This window comes from Equus asinus, chromosome 22 (assembly GCF_041296235.1).
Source record: "Equus asinus isolate D_3611 breed Donkey chromosome 22, EquAss-T2T_v2, whole genome shotgun sequence".
In the NCBI taxonomy this organism is placed as follows: Eukaryota; Metazoa; Chordata; class Mammalia; order Perissodactyla; family Equidae; genus Equus; species Equus asinus.
The window spans coordinates 10069149-10080386 of record NC_091811.1 but is presented as its reverse complement, the minus strand read 5'-3'; the positions used below and the strand labels follow the sequence as shown (position 1 = coordinate 10080386).

The 11238-nt window shown below is 45.1% G+C and overlaps 1 long non-coding RNA gene across 1 annotated transcript; it reads right to left on the bottom strand.

The window, feature by feature from the left end:
* Positions 1-1077: 1077 nt before the first annotated feature.
* On the bottom strand, positions 1078-7076 carry LOC139041601 (uncharacterized). The gene is made up of 3 exons (XR_011497058.1): positions 7046-7076; positions 4223-4345; positions 1078-1987 (listed from the first exon to the last, which is right to left on the bottom strand). It is a non-coding gene; the product is annotated as an uncharacterized lncRNA (long non-coding RNA).
* Positions 7077-11238: the final 4162 nt, after the last annotated feature.

Sequence of the window (11238 nt, the reverse complement as noted above, 5' to 3'; positions counted from 1 at the left end):
TTATTTCATTCACCTCTGCAGGGATTGGCCAGATGCCCACTCTTAAACAAATAAATGATGCAGAAGCACGTGACCCAGCTCTTATAAATAAGTTGTGAGAGTTCTGCTAGGTTGCTTCTAAGGAAAATGTTCTTTTCTGATACAAAGAAGTACATTTAAAAATCCCTCTTTGCAGCTGAAAAGTATTGTGCCTATGTGTGACGCCTGTAACGGTAGCAGCCATCTTGTGTCCATGAGGGGGAAAACCTATGGAATAAGCCAGTATGCTCTGCATGGCATAACAGAAAGATGAAGGAGCCTGTTTCCTTGAAGTCATTGCAAAGCCACTGAATTAACTCTGTCACTGCCGTGTTTTTGACTTGTTAAGATAAGAAGTCTTGTATTGTTTAAAGTATTTTTAGTTGACGTTTCAGTCTCATCTGTGATCAAATAAATTTGAAAAATGGTGGTTTAAATAGAATTGAACAAGTTACGACTACTGGCGTTTCAGAACCTAAGTGTTAAACACAAATGTTCACCATGAATTTTCAAGGAGGAAATCTTGCACATATGTCTGGGATGGAACTGGATCACTGGGGTTTCCAGGCCAGTGGAAATTACTGTATTGATTTCCCAGAACATTTTAATTTCACAGTAACAATTTAAAAAGGAAAGCCTAGAGGCCAGCCAAGTGGCGCAGCAGTTAAGTGCACACGTTCTGCTTTGGCAGCCTGGGGTTTGCAGGTTCGGATCCCAGGTGCGGACATGGCACCTCTTGACACACCATGCTGTGGTAGGCGTCCCACAAATAAAGTAGAGGAAGATGGGCATGGATGTTAGCTCAGGGCTAATCTTCCTCAGCAAAAAGAGGAGGATTGGTGGTAGATGTTAGCTCAGGGCTAATCTTCCTCAGCAAAAAGAGGAGGATTGGTGGTAGATGTTAGCTCAGGGCTAATCTTCCTCAAAAAAAAAAAATAAATAAATAAATAAAAATAAAATAAAAAGTCAAACCTACAGCATAACTTAAACAGAAATTCTAAATTTTCATGGAAATTTTTCTATAGTGGAATAATTATAACAAATTGTAATATTTATTTTAAAACTTTAAAAGTTTAATTCACTTTTTTAATGTGAAAAACAATATTATAATATAAAAACACTGAATCACTAAAAAACGTTAATTTAAAATAATTGTCAAGCCTGTGGCTAAACCATTCATTTGAGTTGCTCTTGCTGCACGTCCTCAGCCAAGAGCCAGGATCATTACGGTTGTTGTCAACAAAACCTTGAATCAAGCCTTGTTGCAGGAGAAGCTGAGAGTGAAGCAGTAGGTGATGTTTAGACCACTGGTTTTGGCTCTGCTATTTCTGTGTGGGCGGCCTTAATGTCTCCGAGCCTAGGCCCCCATTTGTAAAATGAGAGTCTCATTAGTACCCACCCCGTACAGCTGCAGAGGACAGAAACCGAGAGAATGCACAGAAAGATGCAAAGTGCTCAGCATGCCAGGCACAAGACTGATACCAGATGGAGTGGGACCCGGGTCCCGAGTCAGACCCGGCCCTTAGTGTGAGTTCTTGACCTAGAGCAGGAAAGAATTCAAGAGCGGGTCAGGAGACAATAGGCAAGTTTATTGAGAGACAAAAGCCAGGCAGATCAGAGAAAAAGTAAACTAATCTACCTAAGGAAGGCGAGCAGGCCAGACTGATGGGGCGGAAACTGACCAGCCAGCCCTGGGTGAGGTCGGGGGTACTCGTTATAGTGGTTGAAGTGGGGAGTGAGGTTGGCAGCTGGGGATGGTCAGTCTCTGGGCAAGGTAGTCACTTCCTGGAGGTCAGGCACTGGGCTCGTGCTCAGGTCACCGGTTGGCCACCTGGAGTCAGGCATCTGTTTGTGTGGTTCAGGCGCCCACCTCATGCATTCTCATAATAGAGGAGGATGTGGTCCCTCTTGTTGGTTCGGGAAATGGCTCAGAGGAAGCTGAATCCACGTAGAGGAACTGTTTCCCCTCCTGTATCACAGGGAGAATGCAATCATGGTAAATGTCATGGCTTTCAACCATCTCTCAGCCCTCCTCGTGGGGTCTTCCTCTGCACCCCGAGTAAACTTGCTTCCTCCCTTCCTTGAACCCGCAGCACCCTTTGCAAACTGCATACTCAATTACCTCTAATGTGTCTCTGATGGTCTCTAGCTTTTTCCTGTGTTGAAGTTTCATCTCTAATAACATTAGAATCCCCCTGGGGCAAGGCCCACTGCTCCCCCACCCATACCATCCCCCAGCCCCTTACTCCATGCCCGGTGTACGTCTGCTGGAATCAGTTTGCCTCGGCCCCTTCTCAGGTGGACAGGGCACTTGGGAGAGGTGTCACGTGAAGGGATTTGTTCCTCCTGAATGCCAGTTACTGGGTCCATATGGATTCTACTAGAAATTATTTCCAGTGTGCACTTCAGCAGATTACAGAATGAATAGTAGAGTTTTAAAAAAAAGCTTTCCTGCAATTCAACATCACAGATGACAGCCTTTCCTCTTCCTCTCATCACAGCTCATAGTTCTGGCTATGTGGCTGCAGCTGCTGCGAGAAGGTCTCCAAAGGCTTTCCTAAAGAACCATGAGCCCTGAGTTCAAGGGGATTAATAGCTAAATTGTCAAGAAGTGCTGTGTGTTAGGCCCCACGCCGAGGCTGCTAGAGTGGCTGTCCATCTTTTCAGAGTTCTGGACTCAAGAAGGAAGGTAGAAGAATACTTTCACCTTCTGTGGTGGACATCCACTGGTTTTGGTCATCCAGCCTGGTTACAGCTCTTCAGTTTTCTTTTGGGGAGCCACCTCTCCCCATAAGAACGGGATCTCCTCCCCTCATATGTCCAGGGATAAACACGTAGACCCAGCTAAGCCAAGTAGCACCGAGTGTAAGCAGATGCAGGGCCTCAGTGCCAAGAAGCATGCCCGGTCCTGACGCTGAGACGGCAGAGGCTCCCATGCAGAGGGAAGCTGCCCGCGAAGGAAACACAGGTGAGGTAGAGCCAAGAGCAGCCCTGAGCCCCTGGAGTTTCTGCTTATATGTGCAATCAAATTTCCTTCCACACTTTCTCTTAAATGTTTTTATAGTGTTTTTAAGACAAGTTGAAAATGTTCCCTGCAACTTAAAGAGTGTTAGGGAAGAAAATAATTTTCCCTCTACCTTTCATGATTTTTTGGCTGAGATACCCCCAGTGATAAAGGACAGGTTAACAGGAAAAAAACAAACACAAGTTTGCTAACATGTATACACAGGAGAAACCCAGGAAAACTGAGTAACTATCCAAAACAGCTGAAGCCCTCACCTTAAATACCATCCTCAGCTAAAGACAAAAGAGATGTTGGGCTTGAGGAGAGTCAGCCACTTCAAAGAGGAGGAGGGCAATTCACAGGTAGGTGAAAAAGGACAAATGCTTGGTAAACAAGTGTTTGCTCAGCCACACAGAAGCAAGGAGCACAGAGGGGGCCCCACAGGAAGGCTTCGCATGTTCCCCGTCCACCACTGGCTTCATGTTATGATGGTAGCTCTCTTCCTGAAACAGGTTCTCATCTGAATTAGTCTAGGTAGTTAAGGAGAAGGTAACACGGAAAACTTTCTGAGTATTTTGTTTCTTAAAAATAATCAGCCTAAAATAACCCTCATGTTAGACACTTTTGGAGTGGCGAATTTTATTCTCCTTCAAGAGTCTGAGTAACTAAACTTTCAAACAAACCAAATAGAAATTTCAGCTAGTAACAATTCATTACAAAAGCAGCCTTTCTTTTTTAAAGCAATCTCATATGTGTAGTCTCATTTTGTCCTGAAGCAGTAGGTCAGGAATTAGAGTTTTATCTTACAGATGAGGGAGCTGAGGCCCAGAAGGTGCTATGAATTGCGCCAGATCTGTCGGTGTTGGTAAAGGGCCAGCCCCACTGCAAGGCTGCCTGTACCGGGTGACGCTCTCCTTTGTAACTTCTACAAAGCATCACCTTCAAGCTTTGTAAGGTCAGGATGAATTTATTCCTTATCAGTAACCCAACTCAAAGCGCCATTTTTGTAATATGGCAACTGTGTTGAGATAAAGCACAGGTGAAATCTTTCTGCAAGCCAGCTTCTTTCCCAGCATATTGCTCTCGTAAACCGTGTGTGCTCTGCAATGCTTAACTCACTGATTTCCTGGACTCGCTGGGAGAATAAGAGGATTAGTAAGAGATTAGATTATACATCTTAAATCTGTGGGGGAAAAATACCAGTCATTCTGTCAGCTCCCGAAGATTCCGCGTCTGGGGAGGGCGGAGGGGCGAAGATTCCGCGTCTGGGGAGGGCGGAGGGGCGAAGACCTGGCCAAGGCTTTGCTTCACTAACCATCTTGGCTGCAAACATGCAAGAGAAAAGATTTTACAAATCTTGGGTGATGGCTAGATGTGTTTTGAACTGTGCAGTTCAAAACTAATCTTTAGGGAATTATGTTTTCTAGGTTTTCAGGGACTTCTGGGCCTCAGTAACTCTAGAAATGAGGAACAAGTTTCATGGGCAATGTTAACTGTCATCACACACACTGCACTAGTTAGGATAGACTAGGTTTTGCTGTAATAACAGATGACTTTGATAGCTCAGGGCTTAACACAACAAACTTTGGTTTCTTGATTATGCTCCAGGACAGTCTGACTATGCCAGAGTCTCTGCTCGTAGTGGTCCCTCTCAGACCCGAGCGAACCAGGGTCTAATTTTGACATGTGCTTCCATCATCACTGCAGCAAGGGGGAAGGAAGCTGGTGAATTGTGTGTTGGCTCTTACAGCCTCCACCCAGAAATGACACTGGTCACTTCCAGGGGCATCACTAGCTCGTCAATCACATGGCTGTGTCCAGCTTCAAAACAGGCAGGGACATCAGCCCACCAAGTGCTTGGAAAGAGAAAAGGAGAGCACAGACATGGCTTAACATTTTGTGACCCTCACAACAACTCTACAAGTTTGGAGAATCAGAGACAGTTCTTTCCAATTTAGATGGAGAAACTAACAGAGAGGCCATGTGAAATCGGAAGAAGGAGCCCAGGTGTCCTGTCTCTAAACCCAGCTTTCTTTGCACTATATCATGAACCCTTTACCATCAGAAATGGGATTCCCAGAGAGCAGTCACTTGTGGGCGAGTTAGCAAAGTGACATGAAAATAAGTTTAAAATATATCCTGGGAAGTCTGAGTTATTACAGTTGGCAGAATATCAAAGCTACGTGGGGTAGTGGAGCCCTGCTTGAAAACCACTGGGTCATCTCGCAGTGTGTGTGTGAGTCCACTCATCATGCTGTACGCCTTAACCTCACAGTGCCGGCTGTCAATTGCATCTCAATAAACTGGGGGAGAAATCCTTGGATGAGATGATGTCTAAGTGTCTCAGTGAAGCCTTGGAATGTCCTATGGAAAGTCAGAGAGGGAGGAGGGGCCCTCACAGCCAGTCCCCTTGCCAGTCAACTCAGAGGAACTTTGCTTTAGCAGTTTCATATATTAAGTTTCAGCACAAGATTCATTTAAAGAAAATCATCAACTTAATTATATTTTAAAATGAAAACTGCTGATTCCGGTCCACGTGCTTCATTTTGCAGATAGAGAGTGAGGCTCGAGGAAAGGAGAAGACTTCCCCAGGGAGACGGTGGCCGAGCCGGGACTAATCCTCAGACCCGGCCTGGGTGGAGAATCAGAGCCTCGGATCCACACTCAACATGCCACTCACTGGCTGTGTCACCACAGGCAAGACACAACTTCTCTGAACCTGTTTCCTCATTTGTACAATGAGCATAAAAATGTCTGTCCCGTCAAATATAACTGGAAAGTAAACATGGAAAGATGATCAACTTCATAGTAGTAAGACTGAAAATGAGAATATCAATGAAAAATTGTTTTTCACATATTAAATTAGTAATTTAAAAATTCCTATTTCCTATTTCTGGCAAGCATGTAGAGACTTAGTACTTATGAACCAGTATATTTGCTGCTTGCACAACCCTTTGAAAAACAATTTGGTAGTAAAAGTCAATAATGCTATAAATGTTCACGTCCTTTGCCCCAATAATTCTACATCTAGGAATTTAGTCTTAAGGGAAAAAAAATCCTCAATACCAAAAATTATGTGAACTGAAATGTTCCTCTCAGTTTTATTTAGAATAACAAAAAAATTGAAAATGAATGAAATATAGAGTAAAATATGATAAATCCATTAAAAGTCATGACTATAAAGAATATAGAAAAACACAGGCAAATGCTTGGGTGAAGAGATTCAAACTGATTAAGCAATATAATAAGAAAAGGACACCTTTTTAAAGACTAAACAGAAATAATGGAATATTGCTTTATTTTCCCCTCCTTTTCTCTATTTCATAAATTTTGAAGTATGCCAATATATTGCTTTTATAATGAAAAATAAACATACTAAAAATATTCCCAATATCTGTCCTTCTGTAAAGGTTACTGGCAGGAATAAATTATATAATTGGTGTAAAAGTACTTTGTTCTCCTTAAAATATGGTCTGCGGGTAAGAGATCATTATGATCGATGTTAAATTATGTTTGGTTCCAACCCACTCACTTTCAGTTGAACACTGCTGTCTCCTTTTTTCTTATCTGGAATTAAAGTGAAAGCATAAGAGAGCAAAGTCTCACCCATTCCATATTTAATTAAGCTTTTAGGATACATTCTTCTCTTGTAGATTTGATTAACTGCAATTCACCGGAGGCTTATCCTTCTATAGAACAGAATACAGAAGATGATTCTTTATGGCTCCAACATGTGTGATTAAAAGGATTTGAGTAAGTAACCTTTGTACTCACAGAGCCACGAAGAAGCTCCTCCAAGCACTTCCCTAGTCAGGGCCAGCACATAGATCAATGCTGCAAAGTCACTTCCTGAAGCTCAGAACAAGTCAAAATGCTCAGAATGGCTTCCACACCATGGGAGCAAATAGATGGGGACTGGAAGAGCGAGCCCGTTAAAACCCAGCAGGTGCCAGCCCGGGACTGTCCACCTGTCTCCGGAGACTCTCACTCCAGGCACGCGCTTCACTCTCCCCCATTACTCACCAGTCACTCTTCCTTTTGCCTCCCAGCATCTGAACAGCTTTATTTATGTTTCTCATAACAGTTTCACTTTCATATAAATGAGGTCTCTTCAAAAATTATCCAAATATTTAGATTTTATCATAAGAGCAGGTAAATCCAGGAATGAGGAAATACGTTAACCATCGTCCCCTTAACGTTCCCACCCACGTACAGTTCACACTGTTTCAAACATTTCATACCAAACGCAGTCTGTGAAATTGTAGTACTACTTTTTATACATGCATGTAGGATTTTAGAAACAAATAGCATACCGACAAATGACTTAGCTACTGAGTGAGCAAACACGCTCCAAAGTGCACTTCTGGCACTGTGCTGCATGCTGTGTGGGCTACAAAAGAAGGGTGCATTGGCTTTACCTGCCAAGAGTGTAGTTCAGTAAAAAGAGAAACATTCACATATAGACGAAAGGAGATAATACACCAGGGTTTTGCCCACACAATGTGGCACTGCAGGAAATACCAAAGTGTTAGAAAAGATCAGACTGAGGGAAGAACATTTGAGGCTGAAGGGGTCATGGAAGGCTTTCTGGAAGAGGTGGAAGTGGAGCTGGGCATAGATGGGTGCAGAGGGTTTGGCTGGACAGAGAAGATGAAGAACGGCTGGAACACAAGGACCAGCCTACAGGAACAGGGGTGAGTGGGAGCACGGGGGCTGGGGAAGCTTCCGGGGGAAGTTCAAGAGATTGGACTGAATATGAAACAGAGGCCAAAATACTCCTGAGAATTCTTTTCTTAAGTGAAATCCCTCATCTCAGCTTGCATGTGATGCTAGGAGCAGACTGGCCATCCCAAAGAGTAGTGGGAGGGTAGATGTGGTCCACCTTCCAGGTGAAAGCAACGTGCAAGGGCACCCAAGACAAAGAGAAGCATCGCAGCCACCAGACTGCTGGCAGGTGCAGTGAAAAGCCTGGCCTTCCCCAGAGCTAGCTCTAATTATCTGGAAACAATGAGCAAAGGGAGTGACAACTTTCCGCAGCCTTCATCCTCAGCAGCCTGCCGGACCCCCACCTTCCCGAGAGGAAAGCAAGCTTTCCAGACTCAGTAGCATTAGGGAAGTTTTAGGGAAGTGAGGTCTCTGAACAGAAAGATGCCCTCTATGCTGGAGGCTTTTTCAGATGGAGAGCAAGCAGCATCATACATAAGCTACGGCCAGGGGCCTCCTCTTACACAGAAATTCCCGGGAGTACTTTGGCCTGCATTTCCATTAAGCCCAGTCTCCTTAACTTTTTCATTCAAATCTACACAGCCAGACAAATCCATTGATTTCCCGAGTGATAACCAAGGGATGCTGGAGAAGAAAAATGTCTCCTATAGACATTTTAGAGAGAATTTCTGTAACACGGTTTAAGCAGCAGGGTTAAACCTCAGTTGTCTAGACCTCCAGGAAAGCCCATTTCTTCACCTGACCCTGAGTGGAAAGGTGTGAGCCCTTCGTGCCAAGCGTGGTGTTTGCTGCAAGGAGGAACACGCACAAGCTGCAGAAGCTCAGGGATGAGAGGAGTGTGAGTAATCGTGATAGACAAGAGACAGCTTGACTCCTGTCTTTCTTGTAAGCTACATGGCCAGCAGAAAATAATTTATCATAAATGTCCCCAATGGAAAAATGACTATTTATGGTTAAGAGAAGAAACAAAGGGTGTTGAGGCACCTAGACACTAGAAAGAGCTGGAAGCTGTTCCCAACCCTAGGACTGAAGAGGCAAAGGGGAGACAGTGGTGTCACCTGAGAGCAGGAGTCATGGGGAGAGCTGCCTGGAAGGAGCTGCAGACATGGAGGGACACAGCTGCTGCCAGGTCACAGCAATGAGCCAGGAGGAAGCAGTGCCCTTATATGTCTCCTCTCTCTCTTCTACCCTCTGATTCTTTGCTGGCACCTCCCCTTGGCCAAATTTAACCAGAAGCCAAAGGGAAGGGGAATCCCAGACGATGACGTTGGCAGGGCCAGCCTCCCAGGGCACAGAGCAGGGCAGAGAACGGAGGGGAATCGATCTGGGGATGCTAATGGAGAAGAAGCAGATTATTATTAGGAGAGCCCTTTTCAGATCAGATGCTACTGAGAGTATTATCCTTATCACTAAGGAGGAAGCAAGACAAAACTCCTCCCCTTTCCTCCAGAAACAGAAAGCAGAAGACAAGACACAGGCCCAATGTTCTTGACACAAAGCAAGCACATGCAAACACACACACCATTTCAAGTTGGTTTTCCATAATAGAAACAGGAGAAATACGTAAATGTTAACATTCTAAATATTGAGGATCTTGGTGTTCCTTGTTTACTCTGCCCCCAGAAAAGTGGCTACCAAGATTTATTCCTAGAAGCTAAGAAGAACTTTCTCTGGGGCATCTGACTACCCAAGAGAAGCAGCCTGAAGATCCAGACACAGACCCCAAGTGAAACGGTCCAGCCTTAATTGGAGCCTTTCACTAAAGTCCAAATATGAGGGCATCTGCATCCATATAGGCTTACAGCTTCCAATCACCATTTTAGTCTTCCCGCCATTGAGCATGAGCAGATAGCCAAGGATGACCAGACTTCTAAGGAAACACTCCAGTATTAATGACAGAGGCCAAGAAAAGAAAAAGACAGCTAAGATGAAATAGAGAGTGTGCAAAGAGAAGGAACTTTCAAAAAACTATTATTAACATCATCAGATAAGAGAAGGCAAACACTTAGAGAGCAAAAGAGGTATCTTTGGAAATAGAAAATATGGTAGCAGAAAAAAAGCCCTCAAAAGTCAGGAGGGAGGATAAACTTGAGAAGATATTCCGGGAAATAGAACACAACGAGATGGAAAGCAAACAGAAAAGAAAATGAGAAGACTAGTCCAAGAAGTTCAGATAATGGGAATCCTAGAAAGAGAAAAAAGATAATATTATAGGGAAAAAACATAAAGAAAATCTCACAGATCTAAAGGATGCAAGATTCTAATTTGAAAGGGTCCCACCAAGTGCCAAGCACAAGAGATAAAAATAGACTCACATAGTGCACGTCATTACAACATTTCAGAACAATGGAGTAAAACAGAAGATGCAGAAATTCTCCAGATGAACTGATGACTCAGCAAGGTGGAGGAGCAAGAGCTCCCTGGTTCTGGTTCCCCTCACAAAGATAGTAACTATCCACAGAGCAGAAGGCCTTTGTGAGAATCTCAGAGCCCAGAGACGAGGCAGAAACACCTGCTGGGAGGACAAATTGAGAAAGTTAATTCAAAGGGTAAGCGGAGTAACTTCACTTTGATGGTGTCCCCTCCCCCAGGCCAGCACAGCAGACACTAAGAGGCCCCTGGGCCTGTGGTGTCCCCACTGGAGAAAAGAGAGCCCAAGACAAACATCCAACTCCCCCAGCATTCCAGGGCAATCACTGGGAGGACCACTCTGTCTTGCCTCACAGGGAATACTGGAGGAACTGGCAGGGCTAGATGACCTGGGGTCAGACATATGGAACAAAGAAAGAAAGGAAGGCTCACAGTGACCAGCACATGCAGTACATGACAGCATCGCTACCTGTGACCTTGTCCAACCAGAGAGCCTAACTGGCAGTTCAGCCTACCCATGGAGCCAAAATGGCAGCCCCATCTGGTCAGGGAACACAGTCAGCAGTTCTGTCCAGCTGGGATCTCCAGCCAGTGGTACAGCTCAGCCACAGAATCTAGCCAGCAGCCCTACCCAGCTATGGAGCACAGGCTTCAGCCACACAAACCAGAAGGAACAGCCAGTGAACCTGCCCAAACATGGCGCCCAGCTGGTAAACCCCCAGGGCAGTTGCAGAGCCCAGCCTGAAGCCCTGACCAACAGAATGGTATAGTCTGTGGCCCCACCTACTCTCAGAGTCCAGCCTGTGATCCCACTCAACTGTATAGCACAGCTTGCAGCCTGCCCATCAGCAGAGCCCAGCCTGTGGCCCTGCCTTAACACAAAGTCCAGCCAGCAACACCAACAGGCCATGGCATACAGCCTATGGTTCCACCTGACCAGAGGCAATTGTGGAGCCTAGCCTGTGCCTGCCCCCAGTCAGAGTGTCCAGTCAGCAGCACCACTCACCTGCACCCCGACCTGACCAGAGGTGATTGTGAAACCCAGCCAGTGGACCCACTGAACTGCAGAGCCCAGCCTGTGGCTCTACCTGTCTAGAGAGCATAGCCAGCAGCCCCATCAG